Raw genomic sequence first — 23,155 nt, 5'->3', positions numbered from 1 at the left:
AGTTCTCAGCTCAGAAAGCTTGTTTCTGACATTCTAAAAGCTCAATTAGAGCTTTTTAGTAATGAACAGTGTTCTTTGTCAAAAATGACATTCTCATCATCCACTGATGCACTTTGTCACAAAATGCAGTTCTCAGCACAGAAAGCTTGTTTCTGACATTCTAAGAGCTCAATTAGAGCATTTTTGTAATGAACAGTGTTCTTTGTCAAAACTGACATTCTCATCATCCACTGATGCACTATGTCACAAAATGCAGTTCTCAGCTCAGAAAGCTTGTTTCTGACATTCTAACAGCTCAATTAGAGCATTTCAGTAATGAAAAGTGTTCTTTGTCAAAACTGACATTCTCATCATCCACTGATGCACTTTGTCACAAAATGCAGTCTTCAGCTCAGAAAGCTTGTTTTTTGACATTCTAACAACTCAATTAGAGCATTTTAGTAATGAACAGTGTTCATTGTCAAAACTGACATTCTCATCATCCACTGAAGCACTTTGTCACAAAATGCAGTTCTCAGCTCAGAAAGCTTGTTTCTGACATTCTATCAGCTCAATTAGAGCATTTCAGTAATGAACAGTGTTCTTTGTCAAAACTGACATTCTCATCATCAATTGATGAACTTTGTCACAAAATGCAGTTTTCAGCTCAGAAAGCTTGTTTCTGACATTCTAAGAGCTCAATTAGAGCATTTTAGTAATGATCAGTGTTCTTTGTCAAAACTGACATTCTCATCATCCACTGATGCAATTTGTCACAAAATGCAGTTTTCAGCTCAGAAAGCTTGTTTCTGACATTCTAACAGCTCAATTAGAGCATTTTAGTAATGAACAGTGTTCTTTGTCAAAACTGACATTCTCATCATCCACTGATGCACTTTGTCACAAAATGCAGTTTTCAGCTCAGAAAGCTTGTTTCTGACATTCTAACAGCTCAATTAGAGCATTTTAGTAATGAACAGTGTTCTTTGTCAAAACTGACATTCTCATCATCCACCGATGAACTGTGTCACAAAATGCAGTTTTCAGCTCAGAAAGCTTGTTTCTGACATTCTAACAGCTCAATTAGAGCATTTTAGTAATGAACAGTGTTCTTTGTCAAAACTGACATTCTCATCATCCCCTGAGGCACTTTGTCACAAAATGCAGTTTTCAGCTCAGAAAGCTTGTTTCTGACATTCTAACAGCTCAATTAAAGCATCTTAGTAATGAACAGTGTTCTTTGTCAAAACTGACATTCTCATAATCCACTGATGCACTTTGTCACAAAATGCAGTCTTCAGCTCAGAAAGCTTGTTTTTTGACATTCTAACAACTCAATTAGAGCATTTTAGTAATGAACAGTGTTCATTGTCAAAACTGACATTCTCATCATCCACTGAAGCACTTTGTCACAAAATGCAATTCTCAGCTCAGAAAGCTTGTTTCTGACATTCTATCAGCTCAATTAGAGCATTTCAGTAATGAACAGTGTTCTTTGTCAAAACTGACATTCTCATCATCAATTGATGAACTTTGTCACAAAATGCAGTTTTCAGCTCAGAAAGCTTGTTTCTGACATTCTAAGAGCTCAATTAGAGCATTTTAGTAATGATCAGTGTTCTTTGTCAAAACTGACATTCTCATCATCCTCTGATGAACTTTGTCACAAAATGCAGTTTTCAGCTCAGAAAGCTTGTTTCTGACATTCTAACAGCTAAATTAGAGCATTATAGTAATGAACAGTGTTCTTTGTCAAAACTGACATTCTCATCATCCACTGATGCACTTTGTCAAAAAATGCAGTTTTCAGCTCAGAAAGCTTGTTTCTGACATTCTAACAGCTCAATTAGAGCATTTCAGTAATGAACAGTGTTCTTTGTCAAAACTGACATTCTCATCATCCACTGATGCACTTTGTCACAAAATGCAGTTTTCAGCTCAGAAAGCTTGTTTCTGACATTCTAACAGCTCAATTAGAGCATTTTAGTAATGAACAGTGTTCTTTGTCAAAACTGACATTCTCATCATCCACTGATGCACTTTGTCACAAAATGCAGTTTTCAGCTCAGAAAGCTTGATTCTGACATTTTAACAGCTCAATTAGAGCATTATAGTAATGAACAGTGTTCTTTGTCAAAACTGACATTCTCTTCATCCACTGATGCACTTTGTCACTAAAGGCAGTTCTCAGCTCAGAAAGCTTGTTTCTGACATTCTAACAGCTCAATTAGAGCATTTCAGTAATGAACAGTGTTCTCTGTCAAAACTGACATTCTCATCATCCACTGATGAACTGTGTCACAAAATGCAGTTTTCAGCTCAGAAAGCTTGTTTCTGACATTCTAACAGCTCAATTAAAGCATTTTAGTAATGAACAGTGTTCTTTGTCAAAACTGACATTCTCATCATCCACTGATGAACTTTGTCACAAAATGCAGTTTTCAGCTCAGAAAGCTTGTTTCTGACATTCTAAGAGCTCAATTAGAGCATTTTAGTAATGAACAGTGTTCTTTGTCAAAACTGACATTCTCATTATCCCCTGAGGAACTTTGTCACAAAATGCAGTTTTCAGCTCAGAAAGCTTGTTTCTGACATTCTAACAGCTAAATTAGAGCATTATAGTAATGAACAGTGTTCTTTGTCAAAACTGACATTCTCATCATCCACTGATGCACTTTGTCAAAAAATGCAGTTTTCAGTTTAGAAAGCTTGTTTCTGACATTCTAAGAGCTCAATTAGAGCATTTTAGTAATGAACAGTGTTCTTTGTCAAAACTGACATTCTCATCATCCACTGATGAACTTTGTCACAAAATCCAGTTTTCAGCTCAGAAAGCTTGTTTCTGACATTCTAAGAGCTCAATTAGAGCATTTTAGTAATGAACAGTGTTCTTTGTCAAAACTGACATTCTCATTATCCCCTGAGGAACTTTGTCACAAAATGCAGTTTTCAGCTCAGAAAGCTTGTTTCTGACATTCTAACAGCTAAATTAGAGCATTATAGTAATGAACAGTGTTCTTTGTTAAAACTGACATTCTCATCATCCCCTGAGGAACTTTGTCACAAAATGCAGTTTTCAGCTCAGAAAGCTTGTTTCTGACATTCTAACAGCTCAATTAGAGCATGTTAGTAATGAACAGTGTTCTTTGTCAGAACTGACATTCTCATCATCCACTGATGCACTTTGTCACAAAATGCAGTCTTCAGCTCAGAAAGCTTGTTTTTTGACATTCTAACAACTCAATTAGAGCATTTTAGTAATGAACAGTGTTCATTGTCAAAACTGACATTCTCATCATCCACTGAAGCACTTTGTCACAAAATGCAGTTCTCAGCTCAGAAAGCTTGTTTCTGACATTCTATCAGCTCAATTAGAGCATTTCAGTAATGAACAGTGTTCTTTGTCAAAACTGACATTCTCATCATCAATTGATGAACTTTGTCACAAAATGCAGTTTTCAGCTCAGAAAGCTTGTTTCTGACATTCTAAGAGCTCAATTAGAGCATTTTAGTAATGATCAGTGTTCTTTGTCAAAACTGACATTCTCATCATCCTCTGATGAACTTTGTCACAAAATGCAGTGTTCAGCTCAGAAAGCTTGTTTCTGACATTCTAACAGCTAAATTAGAGCATTTTAGTAATGAACAGTGTTCTTTGTCAAAACTGACATTCTCATCATCCACTGATGAACTTTGTCACAAAATGCAGTTTTCAGCTCAGAAAGCTTGTTTCTGACATTCTAAGAGCTCAATTAGAGCATTTTAGTAATGAACAGTGTTCTTTGTCAAAACTGACATTCTCATCATCCACTGATGAACTTTGTCACAAAATGCAGTTTTCAGTTCAGAAAGCTTGTTTCTGACATTCTAAGAGCTCAATTAGAGCATTTTAGTAATGAACAGTGTTCTTTGTCAAAACTGACATTCTCATTATCCCCTGAGGAACTTTGTCACAAAATGCAGTTTTCAGCTCAGAAAGCTTGTTTCTGACATTCTAACAGCTAAATTAGAGCATTATAGTAATGAACATTGTTCTTTGTCAAAACTGACATTCTCATCATCCACTGATGCACTTTGTCACAAAATGCAGTTTTCAGCTCAGAAAGCTTGTTTCTGACATTCTAACAGCTCAATTAGAGCATTTCAGTGATGAACAGTGTTCTTTGTCAAAACTGACATTCTCATCATCCACTGATGAACTTTGTCACAAAATGCAGTTTTCAGCTCAGAAAGCTTGTTTCTGACATTCTAACAGCTCAATTAGAGCATTTTAGTAATGAACAGTGTTCTTTGTCAAAACTGACATTCTCATCATCCACTGATGCACTGTGTCACAAAATGCAGTTTTCAGCTCAGAAAGCTTGTTTCTGACATTCTAACAGCTCAATTAGAGCATTTTAGTAATGAACAGTGTTCTTTGTCAAAACTGACATTCTCATCATCCACTGATGAACTTTGTCACAAAATGCATTTTTCAGCTCAGAGAGCTTGTTTCTGACAATCTAATAGCTCAATTAGAGCATTTTAGTAATGAACAGTGTTCTTTGTCAAAACTGACATTCTCATCATCCACTGATGAACTTTGTCACAAAATGCAGTTTTCAGCTCAGAAAGCTTGTTTCTGACATTCTAACAGCTCAATTAGAGCATTTTAGTAATGAACAGTGTTCTTTGTCAAAACTGACATTCTCATCATCCACTGATGCACTTTGTCACAAAATGCAGTTTTCAGCTCAGAAAGCTTGTTTCTGACATTCTAACAGCTCAATTAGAGCATTTTAGTAATGAACAGTGTTCTTTGTCAAAACTGACATTCTCATCATCCACTGATGCACTTTGTCACAAAAGGCAGTTCTCAGCTCAGAAAGCTTGTTTCTGACATTCTAACACCTCAATTAGAGCATTTCAGTAATGAACAGTGTTCTTTGTCAAAACTGACATTCTCATCATCCACTGATGAACTGTGTCACAAAATGCAGTTTTCAGCTCAGAAAGCTTGTTTCTGACATTCTTACAGCTCAATTAGAGCATTTCAGTAATGAACAGTGTTCTTGGTCAAAACTGACATTCTCATCATCCCCTGATTAACTTTGTCACAAAATGCAGTTTTCAGCTCAGAAAGCTTGTTTCTGACATTCTAAGAACTCAATTAGAGCATTTTAGTAATGATCAGTGTTCTTTGTCAAAACTGACATTCTCATCATCCACTGATGCACTTTGTCACAAAATGCAGTTTTCAGCTCAGAAAGCTTGTTTCTGACATTCTAACAGCTCAATTAGAGCATTTCAGTAATGAACAGTGTTCTTTGTCAAAACTGACATTCTCATCATCCACTGATGAACTGTGTCACAAAATGCAGTTTTCAGCTCAGAAAGCTTGTTTCTGACATTCTACCAGCTCAATTAGAGCATTTTAGTAATGAACAGTGTTCTTTGTCAAAACTGAGTTTCTCATCATCGTCTGATGAACTTTGTCACAAAATGCAGTTTTCAGCTCAGAAAGCTTGTTTCTGACATTTTAAGAGCTCAATTAGAGCATTTTAGTAATGAACAGTGTTCTTTGTCAAAACTGACATTCTCATCATCCACTGATGCACTTTGTCACAAAATGCAGTTTTCAGCTCAGAAAGCTTGTTTCTGACATTCTAAGAGCGCAATTAGAGCATTTTTGTAATGAACAGTGTTCTTTGTCAAAACTGACATTCTCATCATCCACTGATGAACTTTGTCACAAAATGCAGTTTTCAGCTCAGAAAGCTTGTTTCTGACATTCTAACAGCTCAATTAGAGCATTTTAGTAATGAACAGTGTTCTTTGTCAAAACTGACATTCTCATCATCCACTGATGCACTTTGTCACAAAATGCAGTTTTCAGCTCAGAAAGCTTGTTTCTGACATTCTAACAGCTCAATTAGAGCATTTTAGTAATGAACAGTGTTCTTTGTCAAAACTGACATTCTCATCATCCACTGATGCACTTTGTCACAAAAGGCAGTTCTCAGCTCAGAAAGCTTGTTTCTGACATTCTAACACCTCAATTAGAGCATTTCAGTAATGAACAGTGTTCTTTGTCAAAACTGACATTCTCATCATCCACTGATGAACTGTGTCACAAAATGCAGTTTTCAGCTCAGAAAGCTTGTTTCTGACATTCTTACAGCTCAATTAGAGCATTTCAGTAATGAACAGTGTTCTTGGTCAAAACTGACATTCTCATCATCCCCTGATTAACTTTGTCACAAAATGCAGTTTTCAGCTCAGAAAGCTTGTTTCTGACATTCTAAGAACTCAATTAGAGCATTTTAGTAATGATCAGTGTTCTTTGTCAAAACTGACATTCTCATCATCCACTGATGCACTTTGTCACAAAATGCAGTTTTCAGCTCAGAAAGCTTGTTTCTGACATTCTAACAGCTCAATTAGAGCATTTCAGTAATGAACAGTGTTCTTTGTCAAAACTGACATTCTCATCATCCACTGATGAACTGTGTCACAAAATGCAGTTTTCAGCTCAGAAAGCTTGTTTCTGACATTCTACCAGCTCAATTAGAGCATTTTAGTAATGAACAGTGTTCTTTGTCAAAACTGAGTTTCTCATCATCGTCTGATGAACTTTGTCACAAAATGCAGTTTTCAGCTCAGAAAGCTTGTTTCTGACATTTTAAGAGCTCAATTAGAGCATTTTAGTAATGAACAGTGTTCTTTGTCAAAACTGACATTCTCATCATCCACTGATGCACTTTGTCACAAAATGCAGTTTTCAGCTCAGAAAGCTTGTTTCTGACATTCTAAGAGCGCAATTAGAGCATTTTTGTAATGAACAGTGTTCTTTGTCAAAACTGACATTGTCATCATCCCCTGATGAACTTTGTCACAAAATGTAGTTTTCAGCTCAGAAAGCTTGTTTCTGACATTCTAAAAGCTCAATTAGAGCTTTTTAGTAATGAACAGTGTTCTTTGTCAAAAATGACATTCTCATCATCCACTGATGCACTTTGTCACAAAATGCAGTTCTCAGCACAGAAAGCTTGTTTCTGACATTCTAAGAGCTCAATTAGAGCATTTTTGTAATGAACAGTGTTCTTTGTCAAAACTGACATTCTCATCATCCACTGATGCACTTTGTCACAAAATGCAGTTCTCAGCTCAGAAAGCTTGTTTCTGACATTCTAACAGCTCAATTAGAGCATTTCAGTAATGAAAAGTGTTCTTTGTCAAAACTGACATTCTCATCATCCACTGATGAACTTTGTCACAAAATGCAGTTTTCAGCTCAGAAAGCTTGTTTCTGACATTCTAACAGCTCAATTAGTGCATTTTAGTAATGAAAAGTGTTCTTTGTCAAAACTGACATTCTCATCATCCACTAATGCACTTTGTCACAAAATGCAGTTTTCAGCTCAGAAAGCTTGTTTCTGACATTCTAAGAGCTCAATTAGAGCATTTTAGTAATGAACAGTGTTCTTTGTCAAAATTGACATTCTCATAATCCACTGATGAACTTTGTCACAAAATGCATTTTTCAGCTCAGAGAGCTTGTTTCTGACAATCTAATAGCTCAATTAGAGCATTTTAGTAATGAACAGTGTTCTTTGTCAAAACTGACATTCTCATCATCCACTGATGAACTTTGTCACAAATGCAGTTTTCAGCTCAGAAAGCTTGTTTCTGACATTCTAACAGCTAAATTAGAGCATCTTAGTAATGAACAGTGTTCTTTGTCAAAACTGACATTCTCATCATCCACTGATGCACTTTGTCACAAAATGCAGTTCTCAGCTCAGAAAGCTTTTTTCTGACATTCTAACAGCTCAATTAGAGCATTTCAGTAATGGACAGTGTTCTTTGTCAAAACTGACATTCTCATCATCCACTGATGAACTTTGTCACAAAATGCAGTTTTCAGCTCAGAAAGCTTGTTTCTGACATTCTAACAGCTCAATTAGTGCATTTTAGTAATGAAAAGTGTTCTTTGTCAAAACTGACATTCTCATCATCCACTAATGCACTTTGTAGCTCAGAAAGCTTGTTTCTGACATTCTAACAGCTCAATTAGAGCATTTCAGTAATGAACAGTGTTCTTTGTCAAAACTGACATTCTCATAATCCACTGATGCACTTTGTCACAAAAGGCAGTTCTCAGCTCAGAAAGCTTGTTTCTGACATTCTAACACCTCAATTAGAGCATTTCAGTAATGAACAGTGTTCTTTGTCAAAACTGACATTCTCATCATCGTCTGATGAACTTTGTCACAAAATGCAGTTTTCAGGTCAGAAAGCTTGTTTCTGACATTTTAAGAGCTCAATTAGAGCATTTTAGTAATGAACAGTGTTCTTTGTCAAAACTGACATTCTCATCATCCACTGATGCACTTTGTCACAAAATGCAGTTTTCAGCTCAGAAAGCTTGTTTCTGACATTCTAAGAGCTCAATTAGAGCATTTTTGTAATGAACAGTGTTCTTTGTCAAAACTGACATTGTCATCATCCCCTGATGAACTTTGTCACAAAATGTAGTTCTCAGCTCAGAAAGCTTGTTTCTGACATTCTAAAAGCTCAATTAGAGCTTTTTAGTAATGAACAGTGTTCTTTGTCAAAAATGACATTCTCATCATCCACTGATGCACTTTGTCACAAAATGCAGTTCTCAGCACAGAAAGCTTGTTTCTGACATTCTAAGAGCTCAATTAGAGCATTTTTGTAATGAACAGTGTTCTTTGTCAAAACTGACATTCTCATCATCCACTGATGCACTATGTCACAAAATGCAGTTCTCAGCTCAGAAAGCTTGTTTCTGACATTCTAACAGCTCAATTAGAGCATTTCAGTAATGAAAAGTGTTCTTTGTCAAAACTGACATTCTCATCATCCACTGATGAACTTTGTCACAAAATGCAGTTTTCAGCTCAGAAAGCTTGTTTCTGACATTCTAACAGCTCAATTAGTGCATTTTAGTAATGAAAAGTGTTCTTTGTCAAAACTGACATTCTCATCATCCACTAATGCACTTTGTCACAAAATGCAGTTTTCAGCTCAGAAAGCTTGTTTCTGACATTCTAAGAGCTCAATTAGAGCATTTTAGTAATGAACAGTGTTCTTTGTCAAAATTGACATTCTCATAATCCACTGATGAACTTTGTCACAAAATGCATTTTTCAGCTCAGAGAGCTTGTTTCTGACAATCTAATAGCTCAATTAGAGCATTTTAGTAATGAACAGTGTTCTTTGTCAAAACTGACATTCTCATCATCCACTGATGAACTTTGTCACAAATGCAGTTTTCAGCTCAGAAAGCTTGTTTCTGACATTCTAACAGCTAAATTAGAGCATCTTAGTAATGAACAGTGTTCTTTGTCAAAACTGACATTCTCATCATCCACTGATGCACTTTGTCACAAAATGCAGTTCTCAGCTCAGAAAGCTTGTTTCTGACATTCTAACAGCTCAATTAGAGCATTTCAGTAATGGACAGTGTTCTTTGTCAAAACTGACATTCTCATCATCCACTGATGAACTTTGTCACAAAATGCAGTTTTCAGCTCAGAAAGCTTGTTTCTGACATTCTAACAGCTCAATTAGTGCATTTTAGTAATGAAAAGTGTTCTTTGTCAAAACTGACATTCTCATCATCCACTAATGCACTTTGTAGCTCAGAAAGCTTGTTTCTGACATTCTAACAGCTCAATTAGAGCATTTCAGTAATGAACAGTGTTCTTTGTCAAAACTGACATTCTCATAATCCACTGATGCACTTTGTCACAAAAGGCAGTTCTCAGCTCAGAAAGCTTGTTTCTGACATTCTAACACCTCAATTAGAGCATTTCAGTAATGAACAGTGTTCTTTGTCAAAACTGACATTCTCATCATCCACTGATGAACTGTGTCACAAAATGCAGTTTTCAGCTCAGAAAGCTTGTTTCTGACATTCTTACAGCTCAATTAGAGCATTTCAGTAATGAACAGTGTTCTTGGTCAAAACTGACATTCTCATCATCCCCTGATTAACTTTGTCACAAAATGCAGTTTTCAGCTCAGAAAGCTTGTTTCTGACATTCTAAGAACTCAATTAGAGCATTTTAGTAATGATCAGTGTTCTTTGTCAAAACTTACATTCTCATCATCGTCTGATGAACTTTGTCACAAAATGCAGTTTTCAGGTCAGAAAGCTTGTTTCTGACATTTTAAGAGCTCAATTAGAGCATTTTAGTAATGAACAGTGTTCTTTGTCAAAACTGACATTCTCATCATCCACTGATGCACTTTGTCACAAAATGCAGTTTTCAGCTCAGAAAGCTTGTTTCTGACATTCTAAGAGCTCAATTAGAGCATTTTTGTAATGAACAGTGTTCTTTGTCAAAACTGACATTGTCATCATCCCCTGATGAACTTTGTCACAAAATGCAGTTTTCAGCTCAGAAAGCTTGTTTCTGACATTCTAACAGCTCAATTAGTGCATTTTAGTAATGAAAAGTGTTCTTTGTCAAAACTGACATTCTCATCATCCACTAATGCACTTTGTCACAAAATGCAGTTTTCAGCTCAGAAAGCTTGTTTCTGACATTCTAAGAGCTCAATTAGAGCATTTTAGTAATGAACAGTGTTCTTTGTCAAAATTGACATTCTCATAATCCACTGATGAACTTTGTCACAAAATGCATTTTTCAGCTCAGAGAGCTTGTTTCTGACAATCTAATAGCTCAATTAGAGCATTTTAGTAATGAACAGTGTTCTTTGTCAAAACTGACATTCTCATCATCCACTGATGAACTTTGTCACAAATGCAGTTTTCAGCTCAGAAAGCTTGTTTCTGACATTCTAACAGCTAAATTAGAGCATCTTAGTAATGAACAGTGTTCTTTGTCAAAACTGACATTCTCATCATCCACTGATGCACTTTGTCACAAAATGCAGTTCTCAGCTCAGAAAGCTTGTTTCTGACATTCTAACAGCTCAATTAGAGCATTTCAGTAATGGACAGTGTTCTTTGTCAAAACTGACATTCTCATCATCCACTGATGAACTTTGTCACAAAATGCAGTTTTCAGCTCAGAAAGCTTGTTTCTGACATTCTAACAGCTCAATTAGTGCATTTTAGTAATGAAAAGTGTTCTTTGTCAAAACTGACATTCTCATCATCCACTAATGCACTTTGTAGCTCAGAAAGCTTGTTTCTGACATTCTAACAGCTCAATTAGAGCATTTCAGTAATGAACAGTGTTCTTTGTCAAAACTGACATTCTCATAATCCACTGATGCACTTTGTCACAAAAGGCAGTTCTCAGCTCAGAAAGCTTGTTTCTGACATTCTAACACCTCAATTAGAGCATTTCAGTAATGAACAGTGTTCTTTGTCAAAACTGACATTCTCATCATCCACTGATGAACTGTGTCACAAAATGCAGTTTTCAGCTCAGAAAGCTTGTTTCTGACATTCTTACAGCTCAATTAGAGCATTTCAGTAATGAACAGTGTTCTTGGTCAAAACTGACATTCTCATCATCCCCTGATTAACTTTGTCACAAAATGCAGTTTTCAGCTCAGAAAGCTTGTTTCTGACATTCTAAGAACTCAATTAGAGCATTTTAGTAATGATCAGTGTTCTTTGTCAAAACTTACATTCTCATCATCGTCTGATGAACTTTGTCACAAAATGCAGTTTTCAGGTCAGAAAGCTTGTTTCTGATATTTTAAGAGCTCAATTAGAGCATTTTAGTAATGAACAGTGTTCTTTGTCAAAACTGACATTCTCATCATCCACTGATGCACTTTGTCACAAAATGCAGTTTTCAGCTCAGAAAGCTTGTTTCTGACATTCTAAGAGCTCAATTAGAGCATTTTTGTAATGAACAGTGTTCTTTGTCAAAACTGACATTGTCATCATCCCCTGATGAACTTTGTCACAAAATGTAGTTCTCAGCTCAGAAAGCTTGTTTCTGACATTCTAAAAGCTCAATTAGAGCTTTTTAGTAATGAACAGTGTTCTTTGTCAAAAATGACATTCTCATCATCCACTGATGCACTTTGTCACAAAATGCAGTTCTCAGCACAGAAAGCTTGTTTCTGACATTCTAAGAGCTCAATTAGAGCATTTTTGTAATGAACAGTGTTCTTTGTCAAAACTGACATTCTCATCATCCACTGATGCACTATGTCACAAAATGCAGTTCTCAGCTCAGAAAGCTTGTTTCTGACATTCTAACAGCTCAATTAGAGCATTTCAGTAATGAAAAGTGTTCTTTGTCAAAACTGACATTCTCATCATCCACTGATGAACTTTGTCACAAAATGCAGTTTTCAGCTCAGAAAGCTTGTTTCTGACATTCTAACAGCTCAATTAGTGCATTTTAGTAATGAAAAGTGTTCTTTGTCAAAACTGACATTCTCATCATCCACTAATGCACTTTGTCACAAAATGCAGTTTTCAGCTCAGAAAGCTTGTTTCTGACATTCTAAGAGCTCAATTAGAGCATTTTAGTAATGAACAGTGTTCTTTGTCAAAATTGACATTCTCATAATCCACTGATGAACTTTGTCACAAAATGCATTTTTCAGCTCAGAGAGCTTGTTTCTGACAATCTAATAGCTCAATTAGAGCATTTTAGTAATGAACAGTGTTCTTTGTCAAAACTGACATTCTCATCATCCACTGATGAACTTTGTCACAAATGCAGTTTTCAGCTCAGAAAGCTTGTTTCTGACATTCTAACAGCTAAATTAGAGCATCTTAGTAATGAACAGTGTTCTTTGTCAAAACTGACATTCTCATCATCCACTGATGCACTTTGTCACAAAATGCAGTTCTCAGCTCAGAAAGCTTGTTTCTGACATTCTAACAGCTCAATTAGAGCATTTCAGTAATGGACAGTGTTCTTTGTCAAAACTGACATTCTCATCATCCACTGATGAACTTTGTCACAAAATGCAGTTTTCAGCTCAGAAAGCTTGTTTCTGACATTCTAACAGCTCAATTAGTGCATTTTAGTAATGAAAAGTGTTCTTTGTCAAAACTGACATTCTCATCATCCACTAATGCACTTTGTAGCTCAGAAAGCTTGTTTCTGACATTCTAACAGCTCAATTAGAGCATTTCAGTAATGAACAGTGTTCTTTGTCAAAACTGACATTCTCATAATCCACTGATGCACTTTGTCACAAAAGGCAGTTCTCAGCTCAGAAAGCTTGTTTCTGACATTCTAACACCTCAATTAGAGCATTTCAGTAATGAACAGTGTTCTTTGTCAAAACTGACATTCTCATCATCCACTGATGAACTGTGTCACAAAATGCAGTTTTCAGCTCAGAAAGCTTGTTTCTGACATTCTTACAGCTCAATTAGAGCATTTCAGTAATGAACAGTGTTCTTGGTCAAAACTGACATTCTCATCATCCCCTGATTAACTTTGTCACAAAATGCAGTTTTCAGCTCAGAAAGCTTGTTTCTGACATTCTAAGAACTCAATTAGAGCATTTTAGTAATGATCAGTGTTCTTTGTCAAAACTTACATTCTCATCATCCTCTGATGAACTTTGTCACAAAATGCAGTTTTCAGCTCAGAAAGCTTGTTTCTGACATTCTAAAAGCTAAATTAGAGCATTATAGTAATGAACAGTGTTCTTTGTCAAAACTGACATTCTCATCATCCACTGATGCACTTTGTCACAAAATGCAGTTTTCAGCTCAGAAAGCTTGTTTCTGACATTCTAACAGCTCAATTAGAGCATTTCAGTGATGAACAGTGTTCTTTGTCAAAACTGACATTCACATCATCCACTGATGAACTGTGTCACAAAATGCAGTTTTCAGCTCAGAAAGCTTGTTTCTGACATTCTACCAGCTCAATTAGAGCATTTTAGTAATGAACAGTGTTCTTTGTCAAAACTGAGTTTCTCATCATCGTCTGATGAACTTTGTCACAAAATGCATTTTTCAGCTCAGAGAGTTTGTTTCTGACAATCTAATAGCTCAATTAGAGCATTTTAGTAATGAACAGTGTTCTTTGTCAAAACTGACATTCTCATCATCCACTGATGAACTTTGTCACAAATGCAGTTTTCAGCTCAGAAAGCTTGTTTCTGACATTCTAACAGCTAAATTAGAGCATCTTAGTAATGAACAGTGTTCTTTGTCAAAACTGACATTCTCATCATCCACTGATGCACTTTGTCACAAAATGCAGTTCTCAGCTCAGAAAGCTTGTTTCTGACATTCTAACAGCTCAATTAGAGCATTTCAGTAATGGACAGTGTTCTTTGTCAAAACTGACATTCTCATCATCCACTGATGAACTTTGTCACAAAATGCAGTTTTCAGCTCAGAAAGCTTGTTTCTGACATTCTAACAGCTCAATTAGTGCATTTTAGTAATGAAAAGTGTTCTTTGTCAAAACTGACATTCTCATCATCCACTAATGCACTTTGTAGCTCAGAAAGCTTGTTTCTGACATTCTAACAGCTCAATTAGAGCATTTCAGTAATGAACAGTGTTCTTTGTCAAAACTGACATTCTCATAATCCACTGATGCACTTTGTCACAAAAGGCAGTTCTCAGCTCAGAAAGCTTGTTTCTGACATTCTAACACCTCAATTAGAGCATTTCAGTAATGAACAGTGTTCTTTGTCAAAACTGACATTCTCATCATCGTCTGATGAACTTTGTCACAAAATGCAGTTTTCAGGTCAGAAAGCTTGTTTCTGACATTTTAAGAGCTCAATTAGAGCATTTTAGTAATGAACAGTGTTCTTTGTCAAAACTGACATTCTCATCATCCACTGATGCACTTTGTCACAAAATGCAGTTTTCAGCTCAGAAAGCTTGTTTCTGACATTCTAAGAGCTCAATTAGAGCATTTTTGTAATGAACAGTGTTCTTTGTCAAAACTGACATTGTCATCATCCCCTGATGAACTTTGTCACAAAATGTAGTTTTCAGCTCAGAAAGCTTGTTTCTGACATTCTAAAAGCTCAATTAGAGCATTTTAGTAATGAACAGTGTTCTTTGTCAAAAATGACATTCTCATCATCCACTGATGCACTTTGTCACAAAATGCAGTTCTCAGCACAGAAAGCTTGTTTCTGACATTCTAAGAGCTCAATTAGAGCATTTTTGTAATGAACAGTGTTCTTTGTCAAAACTGACATTCTCATCATCCACTGATGCACTATGTCACAAAATGCAGTTCTCAGCTCAGAAAGCTTGTTTCTGACATTCTAACAGCTCAATTAGAGCGTTTCAGTAATGAAAAGTGTTCTTTGTCAAAACTGACATTCTCATCATCCACTGATGAACTTTGTCACAAAATGCAGTTTTCAGCTCAGAAAGCTTGTTTCTGACATTCTAACAGCTCAATTAGTGCATTTTAGTAATGAAAAGTGTTCTTTGTCAAAACTGACATTCTCATCATCCACTAATGCACTTTGTCACAAAATGCAGTTTTCAGCTCAGAAAGCTTGTTTCTGACATTCTAAGAGCTCAATTAGAGCATTTTAGTAATGAACAGTGTTCTTTGTCAAAATTGACATTCTCATAATCCACTGATGAACTTTGTCACAAAATGCATTTTTCAGCTCAGAGAGCTTGTTTCTGACAATCTAATAGCTCAATTAGAGCATTTTAGTAATGAACAGTGTTCTTTGTCAAAACTGACATTCTCATCATCCACTGATGAACTTTGTCACAAATGCAGTTTTCAGCTCAGAAAGCTTGTTTCTGACATTCTAACAGCTAAATTAGAGCATCTTAGTAATGAACAGTGTTCTTTGTCAAAACTGACATTCTCATCATCCACTGATGCACTTTGTCACAAAATGCAGTTCTCAGCTCAGAAAGCTTGTTTCTGACATTCTAACAGCTCAATTAGAGCATTTCAGTAATGGACAGTGTTCTTTGTCAAAACTGACATTCTCATCATCCACTGATGAACTTTGTCACAAAATGCAGTTTTCAGCTCAGAAAGCTTGTTTCTGACATTCTAACAGCTCAATTAGTGCATTTTAGTAATGAAAAGTGTTCTTTGTCAAAACTGACATTCTCATCATCCACTAATGCACTTTGTATCTCAGAAAGCTTGTTTCTGACATTCTAACAGCTCAATTAGAGCATTTCAGTAATGAACAGTGTTCTTTGTCAAAACTGACATTCTCATAATCCACTGATGCACTTTGTCACAAAAGGCAGTTCTCAGCTCAGAAAGCTTGTTTCTGACATTCTAACACCTCAATTAGAGCATTTCAGTAATGAACAGTGTTCTTTGTCAAAACTGACATTCTCATCATCCACTGATGAACTGTGTCACAAAATGCAGTTTTCAGCTCAGAAAGCTTGTTTCTGACATTCTTACAGCTCAATTAGAGCATTTCAGTAATGAACAGTGTTCTTGGTCAAAACTGACATTCTCATCATCCCCTGATTAACTTTGTCACAAAATGCAGTTTTCAGCTCAGAAAGCTTGTTTCTGACATTCTAAGAACTCAATTAGAGCATTTTAGTAATGATCAGTGTTCTTTGTCAAAACTTACATTCTCATCATCCTCTGATGAACTTTGTCACAAAATGCAGTTTTCAGCTCAGAAAGCTTGTTTCTGACATTCTAACAGCTAAATTAGAGCATTATAGTAATGAACAGTGTTCTTTGTCAAAACTGACATTCTCATCATCCACTGATGCACTTTGTCACAAAATGCAGTTTTCAGCTCAGAAAGCTTGTTTCTGACATTCTAACAGCTCAATTAGAGCATTTCAGTAATGAACAGTGTTCTTTGTCAAAACTGACATTCACATCATCCACTGATGAACTGTGTCACAAAATGCAGTTTTCAGCTCAGAAAGCTTGTTTCTGACATTCTACCAGCTCAATTAGAGCATTTTAGTAATGAACAGTGTTCTTTGTCAAAACTGAGTTTCTCATCATCGTCTGATGAACTTTGTCACAAAATGCAGTTTTCAGCTCAGAAAGCTTGTTTCTGACATTTTAAGAGCTCAATTAGAGCATTTTAGTAATGAACAGTGTTCTTTGTCAAAACTGACATTCTCATCATCCACTGATGCACTTTGTCACAAAATGCAGTTTTCAGCTCAGAAAGCTTGTTTCTGACATTCTAAGAGCTCAATTAGAGCATTTTTGTAATGAACAGTGTTCTTTGTCAAAACTGACATTGTCATCATCCCCTGATGAACTTTGTCACAAAATGTAGTTTTCAGCTCAGAAAGCTTGTTTCTGACATTCTAAAAGCTCAATTAGAGCTTTTTAGTAATGAACAGTGTTCTTTGTCAAAAATGACATTCTCATCATCCACTGATGCACTTTGTCACAAAATGCAGTTCTCAGCACAGAAAGCTTGTTTCTGACATTCTAACAGCTCAATTAGAGCATTTTTGTAATGAACAGTGTTCTTTGTCAAAACTGACATTCTCATCATCCACTGATGCACTTTGTCACAAAATGCAGTTCTCAGCTCAGAAAGCTTGTTTCTGACATTCTAACAGCTCAATTAGAGCATTTAGTAATGAACAGTGTTCTTTGTCAAAACTGACATTCTCATCATCCACTGATGAACTTTGTCACAAAATGCAGTTTTCAGCTCAGAAAGCTTGTTTCTGACATTCTAATAGCTTAATTAGAGCATTTTAGTAATGAACAGTGTTCTTTGTCAAAACTGACATTCTCATCATCCACTGATGAACTTTGTCACAAAATGCAGTTTTCAGCTCAGAAAGCTTGTTTCTGACTTTCTAAGAGCTCAATTAGAGCATTTTAGTAATGAACAGTGTTCTTTGTCAAAACTGACATTCTCATCATCCACTGATGAACTTTGTCACAAAATGCATTTTTCATCTCAGAAAGCTTGTTTCTGACATTCTAACAGCTCAATTAGAGCATTTTAGTAATGAACAGTGTTCTTTGTCAAAACTGACATTCTCATCATCCACTGATGCACTTTGTCACAAAATGTAGTTTGCAGCTCAGAAAGCTTGTTTCTGACATTCTAACAGCTCAATTAGAGCATTTTAGTAATGAACAGTGTTCTTTGTCAAAACTGACATTCTCATCATCCACTGATGCACTTTGTCACAAAATGCAGTTCTCAGCTCAGAAAGCTTGTTTCTGACATTCTAAGAGCTCAATTAGAGCATTTTAGTAATGAACAGTGTTCTTTGTCAAAACTGACATTCTCATCATCCACTGATGAACTTTGTCACAAAATGCAGTTTTCAGCTCAGAAAGCTTGTTTCTGACATTCTAAGAGATCAACTAGAGCATTTTAGTAATGAACAGTGTTCTTTGTCAAAACTGAGTTTCTCATCATCGTCTGATGAACTTTGTCACAAAATGCAGTTTTCAGCTCAGAAAGCTTGTTTCTGACATTTTAAGAGCTCAATTAGAGCATTTTAGTAATGAACAGTGTTCTTTGTCAAAACTGACATTCTCATCATCCACTGATGCACTTTGTCACAAAATGCAGTTTTCAGCTCAGAAAGCTTGTTTCTGACATTCTAAGAGCTCAATTAGAGCATTTTAGTAATGAACAGTGTTCTTTGTCAAAACTGACATTCTCATCATCCCCTGATGAACTTTGTCACAAAATTCAGTTTTCAGCTCAGAAAGCTTGTTTCTGACATTCTAACAGCTCAATTAGAGCATTTCAGTGATGAACTGTCTTCTTTGTCACAACTGAATTTCTCATCATCCTCTGATGAACTTTGTCAAAAAATGCACTTTTCAGCTCAGAAAGCTAGTTTCTGACATTCAAACAGCTCAATTAGAGCATTTTAGTAATGAACAGTGTTCTTTGTCAAAACTGAGTTTCTGACATTCTAACAAGTCAATTGGAGCATTTCAGTGATGAACTGTCTTCTTTGTCAAAACTGACTTTCTCATCATCCACTTATGCATTTTGTCACAAAATGCAGTTTTCAGCTCAGAAAGCTTGTTTCTGACATTCTAACAGCTCAATTAGAGCATTTTAGTAATGAACATTGTTCTTTGTCAAAAATGAGTTTCTCATCATCTTCTGATGCACTTTCTCACAAAATGCAGTTTTCAGCTCAGAAAGCTTGTTTCTGACATTCTAACAGTTCAATTAGAGCATTTCAGCAATGAACAGTGTTCTTTGTCAAAACTGAGTTTCTCATCAAACTCTGATGCACTTAGTCACAAAATGCAGTTTTCAGCTCAGAAAGCTTGTTTCTGACATCCTAATAGCTCAATTAGAGCATTTCAGTGATGAACTGTCTTCTTTGTCAAAACTGAATTTCTCATCATCCTCTTATGCACGTTCTCACAAAATGCAATTTTCAGCTCAGAAAGCTTGTTTCTGACATTCTAACAGCTCAATTAGAGCATTTCAGTAATGAACAGTGTTCTTTGTCAAAACTGAGTTTCTCATCATCCTCTGATGCACTTTGTCACAAAATGCAGTTTTCAGCCTAGAAAGCTTTTTTCTGACATTCTAACAGCTCAATTAGAGCATTTCAGTGATGAACTGTCTTCTTTGTCACAACTGAATTTCTCATCATCCTCTGATGAACTTTGTCACAAAATGCACTTTTCAGCTCAGAAAGCTAGTTTCTGACATTCAAACAGCTCAATTAGAGCATTTTAGTAATGAACAGTGTTCTTTGTCAAAACTGAGTTTCTGACATTCTAACAAGTCAATTAGAGCATTTCAGTGATGAACTGTCTTCTTTGTCAAAACTGACTTTCTCATCATCCACTGATGCATTTTGTCACAAAATGCAGTTTTCAGCTCAGAAAGCTTGTTTCTGACATTCTAACAGCTCAATTAGAGCATTTTAGTAATGAACATTGTTCTTTGTCAAAAATGAGTTTCTCATCATCTTCTGATGCACTTTCTCACAAAATGCAGTTTTCAGCTCAGAAAGCTTGTTTCTGACATTCTAACAGTTCAATTAGAGCATTTCAGCAATGAACAGTGTTCTTTGTCAAAACTGAGTTTCTCATCAAACTCTGATGCACTTAGTCACAAAATGCAGTTTTCAGCTCAGAAAGCTTGTTTCTGACATCCTAATAGCTCAATTAGAGCATTTCAGTGATGAACTGTCTTCTTTGTCAAAACTGAATTTCTCATCATCCTCTTATGCACGTTCTCACAAAATGCAATTTTCAGCTCAGAAAGCTTGTTTCTGACATTCTAACAGCTCAATTAGAGCATTTCAGTAATGAACAGTGTTCTTTGTCAAAACTGAGTTTCTCATCATCCTCTGATGCACTTTGTCACAAAATGCAGTTTTCAGCCTAGAAAGCTTTTTTCTGACATTCTAACAGCTCAATTAGAGCATTTCAGTGATGAACTGTCTTCTTTGTCACAACTGAATTTCTCATCATCCTCTGATGAACTTTGTCACAAAATGCACTTTTCAGCTCAGAAAGCTAGTTTCTGACATTCAAACAGCTCAATTAGAGCATTTTAGTAATGAACAGTGTTCTTTGTCAAAACTGAGTTTCTGACATTCTAACAAGTCAATTAGAGCATTTCAGTGATGAACTGTCTTCTTTGTCAAAACTGACTTTCTCATCATCCACTGATGCATTTTGTCACAAAATGCAGTTTTCAGCTCAGAAAGCTTGTTTCTGACATTCTAACAGCTCAATTAGAGCATTTTAGTAATGAACATTGTTCTTTGTCAAAAATGAGTTTCTCATCATCTTCTGATGCACTTTCTCACAAAATGCAGTTTTCAGCTCAGAAAGCTTGTTTCTGACATTCTAACAGTTCAATTAGAGCATTTCAGCAATGAACAGTGTTCTTTGTCAAAACTGAGTTTCTCATCAAACTCTGATGCACTTAGTCACAAAATGCAGTTTTCAGCTCAGAAAGCTTGTTTCTGACATCCTAATAGCTCAATTAGAGCATTTCAGTGATGAACTGTCTTCTTTGTCAAAACTGAATTTCTCATCATCCTCTTATGCACGTTCTCACAAAATGCAATTTTCAGCTCAGAAAGCTTGTTTCTGACATTCTAACAGCTCAATTAGAGCATTTCAGTAATGAACAGTGTTCTTTGTCAAAACTGAGTTTATCATCATCCTCTGATGCACTTTGTCACAAAATGCAGTTTTCAGCCTAGAAAGCTTTTTTTCTGACATTCTAACAGCTCAATTAGAGCATTTCAGTGATGAACTGTCTTCTTTGTCAAAACTGAATTTCTCATCATCCTCTGATGAATTTTGTCAAAATATGCAATTTTCAGCTCAGAAAGCTTGTTTCTGACATTCTAACAGCTCAATTAGAGCATTTTAGTAATGACCTATTTTCTTTGTCAAAACTGACTTTCTCATCATCTACTGATGCACTTTGTCACAAAATGCAGTTCCCTTTCTGTCGGTCTCTCGACGTTGTGTCGACAGAATGGTGTTTGACTTGAGAACCTACCTTCTCTGACTGACTTGAACAGGCCAATGAAAATTGGCGAATGAAATTTGCATGCCGGACTCCGGCCCCGGATATCCGGGTATAAAAGGGAGCCGGCGTGCCGCATTCATTCACCTTTTGTTCTTTGGAGCCTTCGCATCCTGATGCTGACGACTCTGCAGATACTATCTACGTGTTGCTGGTCTTACGACGTGGTGCAGCGGACTGTCCCTTTTCCTGTGACTTCCCCTGGGCGTCTCGGCAACTGCCAAAGCGTCTCTCTAAAGAGCAAGCCCTTTTCAGGGCTTAATATTTCTTCAGCGTGGCATGTCCCGCTGTGCTCGTGGGTGCGGCGCACTCATCGAGGAAGGGGACGGACACGATGTCTGCCTCGTGTGTCTGGGACTCCAGCACGCTGAGGCAGCATTTGTGGATACATCTTGCCCGCACTGCGGGCGGATGGTAATTCAGACGTTGCGGTCACGGGTAGCTGCGTTCTTCCGAGAATCAGCCGCCACCTCGAGTGCTTCCCGTTCTGCGGCAGCAGTGGCATCAGCCCCGCCTTCCGCTTCGGCGAGCACCGAGGGTGATCGGGGAATTACCGTGAGCCTCAATCCGTCAGCCATCGGCTCGCGGACCGTTCACGCCCTGCTCGCTCGTCTGACCGTCCCGGAAAAGGCGGTACGCCGCCTTGTTCCCCCGTCACGTACTCGGACACGGGACGTGACGACGATGAGATGTCGCTCGCAGCATCGGAGGGCGACCTCTTGCCATCCGACCCCGACGATTCCTTAGAGCTTCCCCCTCCGGGGGGTCGAGCTCAGGATGAAGCGGACGTCGAGATGTCAACCATGCTTTCCCGGGCCGCCGCGAGTATTGGGCTGCAGTGCACCGCACCGCCTCTTCCCCAACGCTCGCGGTTGGACACGTGGTATCTGGGGACCGGCCGCGACTCTAAGCCACGGTCGGCGCCGGTACCATTCTTCCCGGAAGTGCATGAGGAGCTCAGTCGGACCTGGAACGCCCCCTTTTTCGGCGTGTGCGCGTCAGACTGGCTCGGTCGCCCTGACTTCCCTCGATGACGGGGCAGCTAAGGGCTATGTCGCCATCCCACAGGTGGAACGTGCAGTCGCGGTGCACTTGTGCCCGCAGACAGCTGCCACCTGGAGGGATCGACCAAGGCTCCCTTCCAAGGCTTGTAAGTTTTCGGCATCGCTGGTGTCAAAGGCTTACAACGCTGCGGGTCAAGCTGCCTCGGCTCTTCACGCCATGGCCATCCTGCAGGTCCATCAGGCCAAGGCGTTGAAGGAGTTGCACAAGGGAAAGTCCGACCCGGGGCTAATGCAGGAGCTCCGCACTGCCACTGACCTCGCTCTTCGGGCGACTGCTTCACAGCAGCCCCGCCCCTCTCCGACTCAGACTCCGGCCCCAGCGCCCCCTGCACAGGCGGCCTCCCGGAGAAGGACGTCGAAGAGGAGAGCACCGTCCCGTCACCAACCTCCGCGGAAGCAGAAGCGTTCCTGACGGGGTGAACCCAGGGAGATCGAGTTCACCGGGCCCGACCCAGGAAACTACATCGCTGAAGGGTCGGATTGGGACGGTACCTGCCCCGTCCCATTAACACCAGCCGGGCCCTTTTCAGGGCCTGGTGCCCACATTCTCACGAAAAGAGCTGTCTCTCTCCCTGGGTATTTTTTACAGCCGCTCTCACCCTCCGCAGGACGGTGTTCGGCAACCCCACGTTGTGTTTCGGCGAGACACAAGTCAGACGGTGTCAAACGGTGCGGTCGCCCGTCAGGCACCTCGG

Source organism: Barbatula barbatula (genome assembly GCF_947034865.1).
Source record: "Barbatula barbatula genome assembly, chromosome: 11".
NCBI classification, from domain to species: domain Eukaryota; kingdom Metazoa; phylum Chordata; class Actinopteri; order Cypriniformes; family Nemacheilidae; genus Barbatula; species Barbatula barbatula.
Note: the sequence above shows the minus strand (reverse complement) of the source record.